General features: G+C 43.9%; 1 non-coding gene across 1 annotated transcript; it reads left to right on the top strand.

Moving 5' to 3' along the window:
• Positions 1–4,631: 4,631 nt before the first annotated feature.
• Positions 4,632–4,736, top strand: LOC112135577 (U6 spliceosomal RNA). The gene has a single exon (XR_002916842.1). It is a non-coding gene; the product is annotated as a U6 spliceosomal RNA (small nuclear RNA).
• The last annotated feature ends 6,359 nt before the right edge of the window (positions 4,737–11,095 follow it).

Raw genomic sequence — 11,095 nt, 5'->3', positions numbered from 1 at the left:
CTGCCTCAGCCTCCTGAGTAGCTGGGAATACAGACATGTGCCACCACGCCTGGCTAATTTTTGTATTATTCGTAGAGATGGGGCTTCACCATGTTGGCCAGGCTGGTCTTGAACTCCTGGATCTTGAACTCCTGGATCACCACCTGCCTCAGGCTCCCAAAGTGCTGGGATTACAGGCATGAGCCACTGCACCTGGCCCATTCCACACTCTTAAACCCAGTCCTAAGGCGAGGCCAGGCTGCTGTAGTATTTGCCATTCTGCATGCCTTCTACAGTCTTAGGAGAAGGTCTACAGGGTCACCTTCCTTCATCCCCACAGGGAAAGTCACTTGCTCATCCACAGGCAGAGCCCTGTCCAGGGCTCCAGTGTCAACCACGACTGGAGACAATAGGCTGTCTGTCAATAGATTCTATCCCAAGTTCTTGGACAAGAAATTTTGGAATAAATGCCAAACTTATGGGATAAATGCCAAATTCTTGTCCAAGAACTTGGGATAGAAGCCCCATTGCTGCCCTTCCCTTGGACCCAAGTCTAATAAGTGGGCTCTGACATTGTTCTTGAGGATTGACTCTGCCTTGATCACCTCTCCTGGCCTCCAGACTTGCTAAACTGTGGCTATGTTTATCCCAGCAAAACTCCACAGGACTCAGAGTTATTGAAATCCAGCCTGGTAGCAAGGGGTCTTTTATTCCTACCGTGACTCCTCTCTTCTCCTGCCCCTGAATTCTCCCTTCAGAGGAGCTTTTTTTCATTTGTTTTATTTTATTTTACTTTAATCCTATGACACTACTTTTTTGCCTGATTGCCACTGTTAATTTTTATTTTTATTTGAGACAGGCTGGGGTGCAGTGGTGCAATCTCTGCTCACTGCAACCTTTGCCTCCTGGGTTCAAGTGATTCTTATGCCTCAACCTCCCGAGTAGCTGGAACTACAGGCGTGCGCCACCATGCCCGGCTAATTTTTGTATTTTTAGTAGAGACGAGGTTTTGCCGTGTTGGCCAGACTGGTCTCAAACTCCTGGCCTCAAGTGATCTGCCCACCTTGGCCTCTCAAAGTGTTGGGATTACAGGCGTGAGCCACCACGCCTGGCCTGCCACTGTTGACTATGTCTTCAGATACACAGTGTTGCATGAGGGACCAATAAATCACAGGAAAGATACAGAAATGGCAGTTTAAACATATCAAAAAATGCATAACCTCATTTATAATAAGATAAATTGATAATTAAAACTATACCAAAATTATTTCAAAAAGTTTTGAAAAGTTTAAAAAACCTATACTGGGCTGGGTGCAGTGGCTCACGCCTGTAATCCCAGCACTTTGGGAGGCCAAGGCGGGCAGATCACAAGGTCAGGAGATCAAGACCATCCTGGCTAACACGGTGAAACTCTGTCTCTACTAAAAATACAAAAAAATTAGCTGGGCCTGGTGGCGGGTGCCTGTAGTCCCAGCTACTCGGGAGTCTGAGGCAGGAGAATGGCGTGAACCTGGGAGGTGGAGCTTGCAGTGAGCCGAGATCGTGCCACTGCACTCCAGCCTGGGTGACAGAGAGAGAGACTCCATCTCAAAAAAAAAAAAAAAAAGAAAAAACTTATATGAAATCCCATTTTTCACCTATAAAATTGGTAAATATCAACAAAGTTGATAATGTTTTTGGCAAAGATGCAGGAAAATAGATTTTTGTTTTGTTTTGTTTTGTTTTTTTGAGACAGTTTATTGTCCAGGTTGGAGTGCAGTGGTGCGATCATGGCTCCCTGCAGCCTCAACCTCCCAAGTTCAAGTGATTTCCCCACCTCATCCTCCTGAGTGGCTGGGACTATAGGCACAAACAACCACACCCAGCTAATTTTTAAATTTTCTTTTTTTTTTTTTTTGAGACGGAATCTCGCTCTGTTGCCCAGGCTGGAGTGCAGTGGCGCAATCCCCACTCACTGCAACCTCCACTTCCCAGGTTCAAGCGATTCTCCTGCCTCAGCCTCCCAAATAGATGGGATTACAGGCATTTGCCATCACACCAAGCTAATTTTTGTATTTGGTCTCGATCTCCTGGGCTCAAGCCATCCTCCTGCCTCAGCTTCCCAAAATGCTGGGATCACAGGTTTGAGCCACCATGCCTGACCAGGAAAATGATTGTTTTGTCTGAGACAGGGTCAGGCTCTGCCTCCCAGGCTGCTGCGTAATGGCGTGATCTGGGCTCACTGCAACCTCTGCCTCCTGCGCTCAAACCATCCTATCATCTCAGCCTCCTGAGTAGCTGGGACTACTGGCACATGCCACCAAGCTCTGCTAATTTTTTTTTGTTGTTGTTGTATGTTTGGTAGAGATGGCGTTTCACCATGTTGGCAAGCTGGTCTCAAAACCTGCTGGGCTCAATTGATCCTCCCACCTCGGTCTCCCAAAGTGCTGGGATTATAGATGTGAGCCACTGCACCCGGCCAAAAATAGATTTAAAGTGCATATATCCTTTAATTTGGCAATTCTTCTTCTAATACTGTATCCTAAGGATATATGAGCAGCATTGCTCATAATAGCAAAAGTTTGAAAACAGCCTAATGGAGAGCTGTTTAGATAAATCATGGGAAAAGTTGTACTGCCCCAGGCTCTTCCAGACCTCAGCACTGTGTGGGAAGCTGCTGGGTAGGTTGCTCTTGGGTGCAAGGTGTAGTAGGCTAAATAATGCCCCCACCAAATATGTCCATATTCTAATCCCCAGAAGCTGTGAATCTTATTTTATTTTTATTTTTGATTAGAGACAGTGTATTCTTGCTCTATAACCCAGGCTGAAGTGCAGTGGCTTGATCATAGATCACTGCAGCCTTGACCTCCCGGGCTCAAGCAATCCTCTGGCTCAGCCACCTAAGTAGCTGGGACTATAGGTGCACACTAACATGCCCAGTTAATTTTTTGTTTGTTTGTTTTTTTGTTTGTTTTTGAGACAGTCTTGCTCTGTTGCCCAGGCTGTAGTGCAGTGGCATGATCTCAGCTCACTGCAAACTCCACCTCCCAGGTTCAAGTGGTTCTCCTGCCTCAGCCTCTGGAGTAGCTGGGACTACAGGCACATGCCACCACATCTGACTAATTTTTGTATTTTTCATAGAGATGGGTTTTTGCCATGTTTGCCAGGCTGGTCTCAAACTCCTGGCCGATCCACCTGCCTCAGCCTCCCAAAGTGCTGGGATTACAGGCGTAAGCCACCGTGTCCAGCCTCCAGCTAATTTTTTGAAAAACCTTTCGTAGAGACAGGGTCTCACTACGTTGCCCAGGCTGGTCTTGAGCTCCTGGTCTTCAAGGAATCCTCCCATCTCAGCCTCCCAAAGTGCTGGGATTACAGGCATGAGCCACTGCACCCAGCTGAATTTTATTTTATATGGCAAAAGGGACTTTGCAGATGTTGATTAAGGTTCTTGAGATGGGGAGACTATTCTGAATCATCTGGGTGGGCCCAATGTAATCATGATGGCTGTATAAGAAGGAGGCAGTAGGAGACAAGGAGACAATTGTTCAGCGACACAGCAGAGGTTGGAGTGATGTGCTTTGAAGACAGAGGAAGGGGCCACAAGCTAAGGAATAGAGGAGGCCACTAGGAGCTGAAAAAGTCAAGGAAACAGATCCTCCCCTCAGAGCCTCCAGAAGGAACCAACACCTTGACTCTTTTTTTTTTTTTAAAGAGATGGGGCATGTCAGTATGTTGCCTAGGCTGGACTCCAACTCCTGGGCTCCAGCGATCCTCCTGCCTCAGCTTCCCAAGTAGCTAGGACTTCAGGGGTGTGCTCCTATGCTCAGCTAACACCTTGACTTTAATCCAGTGCAACTCATTTCTGATTTCGGACCTCCAGAACTGTAATAATTTTTTGTTGTTTTAAACCACAAATGTGTGGTAATTTTTTGCAACAGCAATAGGAAACTAGGGCACAGCCATCCTAGCCTTGAGAGTTCAGGGTCGCTGGCCTAGTCCAGGCTGGCCCAGGGACAAGGAAGCCCTTCTGAAGGGGAAATCCAGTCTCTGTTCTGGCTCTCCACGCACCCATGCTTTCACAGGTGTTAGAGTTTGATCTCCTTCAAGAGAAAGGGAATCTTCAGAAAAGTCACATCACAGACATGCAGGCCCCTGGGAAACAGTGGTCAGGCTCTTCTCAGAGATGAGTTCATGGAAAGACACCCTGAGGACTCCCTTCACATGACAGCTCTAGCAAGTGCGTCTGTATCCAATGGCCCATTGACATTTCAACCTTCTACAGAGATTTCCCCTGGCTCCTCTTCTTTCTGGCCCCTAAATTTAAATATCTGAGCACATAGATGTGTTGGCTAGACAGTCATCTCCTCTCTGCAAGTTGAGTCACAAGAGTCCTTCCCAGCAGGAGGGGAGCACCACCTCAGGGAGAACTCGGGTTGACCAGGCAGTGACTTCCTTGTGCAGATACATTTTTCTCCTGAACAACCTGGGTGTGTCTCATATAACTGCTAGGAGCCAGGACCAGAGAAAGCATGTAAGCCCTTCCTACATTTTCCCCTAGGGCCCTGTTTTGATCAGCAATTTGTTCTCCTCTCTTTCCTGTTGAGATAGAAGAGAACAGGATTCATCTACTTAAATTTTGATTGGAGAATTACTCATTTGGAAGGTAAAAATTTGTGCTCACTGCAGCAGCACATATAGTAAAAATTGGAATGATATAGAGATTAGCATGGCGCCTGTGTAAGGATGACATGCACATTCATGAAGCCTTCCATACTTTTAAAAAATAAAAATAAAGGGGCCAGGTGCAGTGGCTCACACCTGTAATCCCAGCACTTGGGAAGGCTAAGATGGGTGGATCACAAGGTCAGGAGTTCGAGACCAGCCTGGCCAACATGGTGAAACCCCGTCTCTACTAAAAATACAAAAAATTAGCGGGGCGTGGTGGCAGGTGCCTGTAATTCCAGCTACTCCGGAGGCTGAGGCAGGAGAATCACTTGAACCTGGGAGGCGGAGGTTTCAGGGAGCCCAGATCACGCCACTGCATTCCAGCCTAGGCAACAATGTGAGACTCCATCTCAAATAAATAAATAAGTAAAAAGAAAGAAGAAAATGAAACATAAATAAGACTGTAGATTAACAGTAGGGAAGAACTACAGGTACACAACACCATGCAGCTATAGTTATGTCCCTAACAGGTAGGTACATAGCTGTGATATTAGAACTGAGGAGAAAAAAAGGCCTGAGAAAAACAAAAAATGTACTAATTTTGGAAGAACAATATCAGAGAAAATAATTTTTACTTACCCTGTATATTTTAGTGTGATATTTCCTGTTCTGGAGTACTAACTATGGACAACCTTATATCAGGCAAAAAAATAATGAGTAGAACTGACAGCCCATTCAAAGAAATGCAAAAACCACAGCAATGGACGATCTGAACATACTTTCACATTCTAGAACATGTGATGGCACTGCTGCCACCTATTCTTCTGCAGGTATGTCTCCTGGTGCCCCCTGTTCCACTGCAGGTATGTCTCCTGGTGCCCCCTGTTCCATTGCAGGTATGTCTCCTGGTGCCCCCTGTTCCATTGCAGGTATATCTCCTGGTGCCCCCTGTTCCATTGCAGGTATGTATAGCCATGGGCTATGGTAGAAGGAGTCACACATACTCCCTCATTAGCCTTGGGGATAATCTGCTAAATGAAGGGTAAGCGCCTGTCCAAGATGGGGTACTAGCAAATTTGGGGAGGTCACTTTCCTCTGCTTCTCACTTCTCCCAGGGCAGTCTGTAGCCATTGTAACTTAGCTAATGCTTATCACAATCAGCCATCTTCTGGAAGGACAGAGCAGATAGATGCTCGTCCATCTTCTCCAACCTGTCTATCATCTTTAAAACTCTGCTTATTTTGATTATCATAGTATGCAGAGCGAAAGAAGGAGGGAGAGCAAGCAGCTCCCTGGCAGAATGTTCAGGATGTGCTGTACCACAATCTGTAAATTCACAGCAATTTTTTCAACTGAATGAAAAGAACAATAGTTACTGTTTAATAGAGAAGATCAGCACTGTATGAGGTTCGAGGTGCGCTCCTGACACATCTCTACCACTCCAAAACCTACCCAGTTTACAAAACAAAGAATCACAACCTCAGGAAAGGTTAAAACAAATTACTGGAAAGGAAAAACAGTTTGATTAAATGATTAAAAGATAAATTATGGGAAGAAGAAAACTGGGGTGAGAGCAGTGTTCTAAAACTTGATTGTGGTGATGGCTGCATAACTCTATGAATTCACTACAAATCACTGAACTGTATACTTAAAGTAGGTGAATTTTATGGTATGTAAATTTACCTTTAAAAAAGCTGTTAAGAAAAGAAAAACATTTTCAAAAAAAGTATGGCTCATCATCCAAACTATGAATATTATGCAGCCTTTCAAAAGAATGAGGCAGTTTCCATCCTGGCTAACATGGTGAAACCCCGTCTCTACTAAAAACACAAAAAATTAGTTGGGCGTCGTGGTGGGTGCCTGTAGTCCCAGCTACTCGGGAGGTGGAGTTTGCAGTGAGCCGAAATCGCACCACTGCACTCCAGTCTGGTGACAGAGCGAGACTCCAACTCAAAAAAAAAAAAAAGAATGAGGAAGTTCTATATGCATTAATATGAAACAATCTCCAATAAATATTAAGTGAAAAATAAGGGAGCAGAACAGTATGCATAATATGCTATACTTTCTTATAAAAACATTTGAAAAATTACATATATTTACATAGATTATTTCTGATAGGATATACAAGAAACCTGGAGTTGCCTCTGGGGAATGGGTGGGAGCTAGGAGTGAGAGGGAGACTTACTTTTCACTCTATTCTTTTTTATGCCTTTTGAATTCTGTGTTATAAGCTTTTTATGATCTATTTTATTTTTTATTTTTATTTTTTTGACACAGGGTCTCACTCTGTCACCCAGGCTGAAGTGCAGTGGCACAAACCCGGCTCACTGCAGCCTCCACCTCCTGGGCTCAAGTGATCTTCCCCCAGTCTCCTGAATAGCTGGGACCACAGGTTCATGCCACCATGCCAGGCTAATTAAAAAAATTTTTTTAGAGACAAGTTCTCACCATGTTGCTCAGGCTGGTCTCGAACTCCTGGGCCCAAATGATCCTCCTACCTTAGCCTTCCAAAGTGTTGGGATTACAGGCGTAAGCCACTGTGCCTGGCCTGATCTGTTTTTGAGTAAACAAAATTATTATTTATTTTAAAGAAACAAACAAAATGACAAGGCTTCCACCTCAAGCAAATAACACTTTGAAAAAGATTTTCTATCGTTGGTCATCAAAGTCGAATTACAGTTCTTAAATATAACGCTCATTTAGTTGATTACAATAAAGTAGTTTGAATTTAGGCTCCAATGTTAGGTTTGAAGTGGAAAAGTAGGATTCGTTTTTAGCAACATTTTTTTTTTTTTTGAGACGGAGTCTCACTCTGCAGCAATGTTTTCTTTAAGGATGGGTGGACTTCTTGTTTGGGTTACTAATCTTTATCCTCTGAATATCCAACTATTCTCACTGTCAGGACTCCACCCAGCTGTACCCATAAACAGAAAGGACCCACTGGCCACTTCTCCAGGACAGCGAGGTAGTGGACATGCACAAGGACCTTGCCCCTGTTCAGATCCATGAAAGAAGCGCTGTGCCTCCCTTGACTTGATAAAGAAGGAGCCAATTTCTTCCCAGTTTCCTTGAGAACTCACAGGTGACAAAACAACTTCAGCCCCTATCTCCATAGTGTGTGCTATTATACTTTGCCTGGAGAGGAAAAACCTGTTATCCTTAACTACCCTCACTGGCTCTTCTCTTCCTCATTGAGTATCAGAAGACCAGGAGGAGAAAATAAAGCTTGCTAGTTTCTTACCCATACTGTTATTCTATGAGTAAAGACCCACTCATTCAAAGAAAACCAATCTGTTTCTAGCTCCACCCCTGAAACTAGGAAGTTGGTCCTTAGCCTGAGGAAGTCAACCTCTTGGAGAAATTTTTAAGTTCTAAACAACTCTTTAATCAGTGACAAACCAAAACTGAATTACAGACTTTTGTTTTTTTTTTGAGATGGAGTCTTGCCCTGTTGCCCAGGGTGGCGTGCAATGGTGTGATCTCAGCTCACTGCACCCTCCGCCTCCCGGGCTCAAGCAATTCTTGTGTCTCAGCCTCCCAACTAGCTGAGACTACAGGTGTGTGCCACCATGCCAGGCTAAGTTTTGTATTTTTAGTAGAGATGGGGTTTCATCATGTTGGCCAGGCTGCTCTCAAACTCCTGACCTTAAGCAGTCTGCCCGCCTCAGCCTCCCAAATTGCTGGGATTACAGGGGTGAGCCACTGCGACTGGCTGGACTATTTTAAACTATATAACAATGAGAATGTATGCTCTTCAATTACACATAGAAGTATGAATGATCCTCACAAACATAATGCTAAGCAAAAGAAACTAGACACAAGCATACAGACTAACAATTCTCTGCCATTTGAAGTCAGGTAGTGGTTACACTTGGTAGGGAGGCCGAGTTAGGGAGTAGAAGGAAGCCCAAGGGTGAGTTGCCAGGGCCAACCAGCTTCATGAGCATGTGCACAAGCACATGAGCATGAGCCCTGCACTTAGGCTCAGCATTTGGCTAACACTCTGCTGTCACCATTTCAAAATTATTATTATTATTATTTTTTGAGATGGAGTCTCATTCTATTGCTCAGGCTGGAGTGCAATGGAGTGATCTTGGCTCACTGCAACCTCCGCCTCCCGGGTTCAAGTGATTCTCTTGCCTCAGCCTCCCAAGTAGCTGGGATTACAGGCATGTGCCACCATGCCCGGCTAATTTTTGTATTTTTAGTAGAGATGGGGTTTCACCATGTTGGCCAGGCTGGTCTCGAACTCCTGACCTCGGGTGATCCACCCGCCTTGGCCTCCCAAAGTTCTGGGATTACAGGAGTGAGCCACTGCGCCCCACTGAAAGTTGTTAATAATATTTGACCAAAGGGCTGAGCATTTTCATTTTGCACTAGGCCCTGCAAATTATATCATTGGTACTGGCAATGTTCTGTTTCTCAATATGGGTGAATTTGTGAATATTCACCAAACTGAACGTATTTTGATATGTTTGCTTTTCTGTATGTGTATCATACTTCAATACAAAGCTTAAAAACAGAACTATAGACTATTTTTAAAATAACTCATGAAACACTACTTATGAAATGCAGCCAAAGTAGTATTCACAAGAAAATGCATGGCTGTAAACACTGTTATTGCTTAGTGAGAATAAAAGTTCATTAACAAAGTAGACAATGCAGGAAATTAAAAGGGGAAAATGTCACAGTAAGGCAAAACCTAAGAAAGCAAAAGGAAAAAATTAAGGATAAAAGCAAACTGAATTATTTCAAAACCAGAAAAACAATATAATTGGCCAGGTGTGGTGGCTCATGCCTGTAATGCCAGTGCTTTGGGAGGCCGAGGGAGGAGGATCATTTGAGGCCAGGAGTTCAAGACTGGCCCAGGTAACATAGCAAGACCTTGTCTCTACAACAACAACAACAAAATTAGCCAGGCATGGTGGTGCATGCCTGTAGTTCCAGCTGCTCAGAGGCTGAGGCAGGAGGGTCACTTGAGCCCAGGAACTGGAGATTATAGTCAGCTATGATCACACCACTGCACTCCAGCCTGGGCGACAGGGAAAGACTCTGTCTCTAAAAAAAAAATTTTGGGGGCCAGGCGCGGTGGCTCACGCCTGTAATCCCAGCACTTTGGGAGACCGAGGTGGGCGGATCATGAGGTCAGGAGTTCGAGACCAGTCTGGCCAACATGGTGAAACCCTGTCTCTACTAAAAATATAAAAATTAGCCAGGCATGGTGGCAGGCACCTGTAATCCCAGCTACTTGGGAGGCTGAGGCAGGAGAATCACTTGAACCTGGGAGGTGGAGGTTGCAGTGAGCCGAGATTGCGCCATTGCACTCCAGCCTAGGTGACAAGAGGGAAATCCCGTCTCAAAAAAAAAAAAAAAAAAAAATTTAAGACAATATAGTTGATGAATAACTCTAAGATCTGGTTATTTGGCAAGAAGCAAGCAACAAATTTGATGAACCACTAGCTAACAAAACAAACTAAAAAAGAAATGGCATAAATATACACATCAGGAGTGAGAAAGGGTTTATAGCCATCAGTATAGAGGAAATGAGAATTACAAGGGAATACCTTGCCCAACCCAATACTAATACAATATAAAATCTGAATGAAATAGATAATATTTGAGGAAATATAAAATTACCAATTGGGACTCAAAATCTAAACAGATAAATAATCATGGATAAAAGCTGTCAAAAGATATGCTTAAGGACCTAAGCTAAAACTAGATAGGTTAACGAGCAACTTCTTTCAAACATTCAGGTAATCAATCATACTCATATTCCAAAGGATAGATAAACATCCCAGTGTTTCATAAAGCCAAAATTTTACATCATACAGCAGGAAAACTATGGACCAGTCTCATTTATAAATGTAGATGTAGAACACCTTAAAAAACACAGGCACATCTTGGGATTAGATTGTGAAATAGAAAAGTATAATTAAAAATTAAGGTTGGGCACAGTGGTTCACGCCTGTAATCCTAGCAGTTTGGGAGGCTGAGGCAGGCGGATCACCTGAGGTCAGGAGCTTGGGATCAGCCTGGCCAACATGGTGAAACCCCATCTCTACTAAAAATACAAAAATTAGCCAGGTGTGGTGGCGCATGCCTGTAATCCCAGCTACTGTGAGACTGAGGCAGGAGACTCACTTGAGCCTGGGAGGTGAAAGCTGCAGTGACCTAAGATGGTACCCTGCACTCCAACCTGGGCAACAGAGCAAGACTCTGTCTCAAAAAATATTTTTTTAAATTAAAACAATCAAAAAATTAAAATTAAAAACATTAAAAAGGAAAAACAAAATGTAAAACTCAGGCATATCTCATTTTATTGCTCTGCTTCATCAGGCTTTGCAAATACTTCATTAAAAAAATTTTTATTTTTCAGACCCCAGGTAACTGAAACTGCAGAAAGTGAAACCACAGATAAGCAGGGACTGGTTTTGTTATAAAATGGGGCCCCCTGTGCTTGGACGTCTTC

This window comes from Pongo abelii, chromosome 9 (assembly GCF_028885655.2).
Source record: "Pongo abelii isolate AG06213 chromosome 9, NHGRI_mPonAbe1-v2.0_pri, whole genome shotgun sequence".
NCBI lineage: Eukaryota > Metazoa > Chordata > Mammalia > Primates > Hominidae > Pongo > Pongo abelii.
This window is presented reverse-complemented; position numbering and strand designations above follow the sequence as displayed.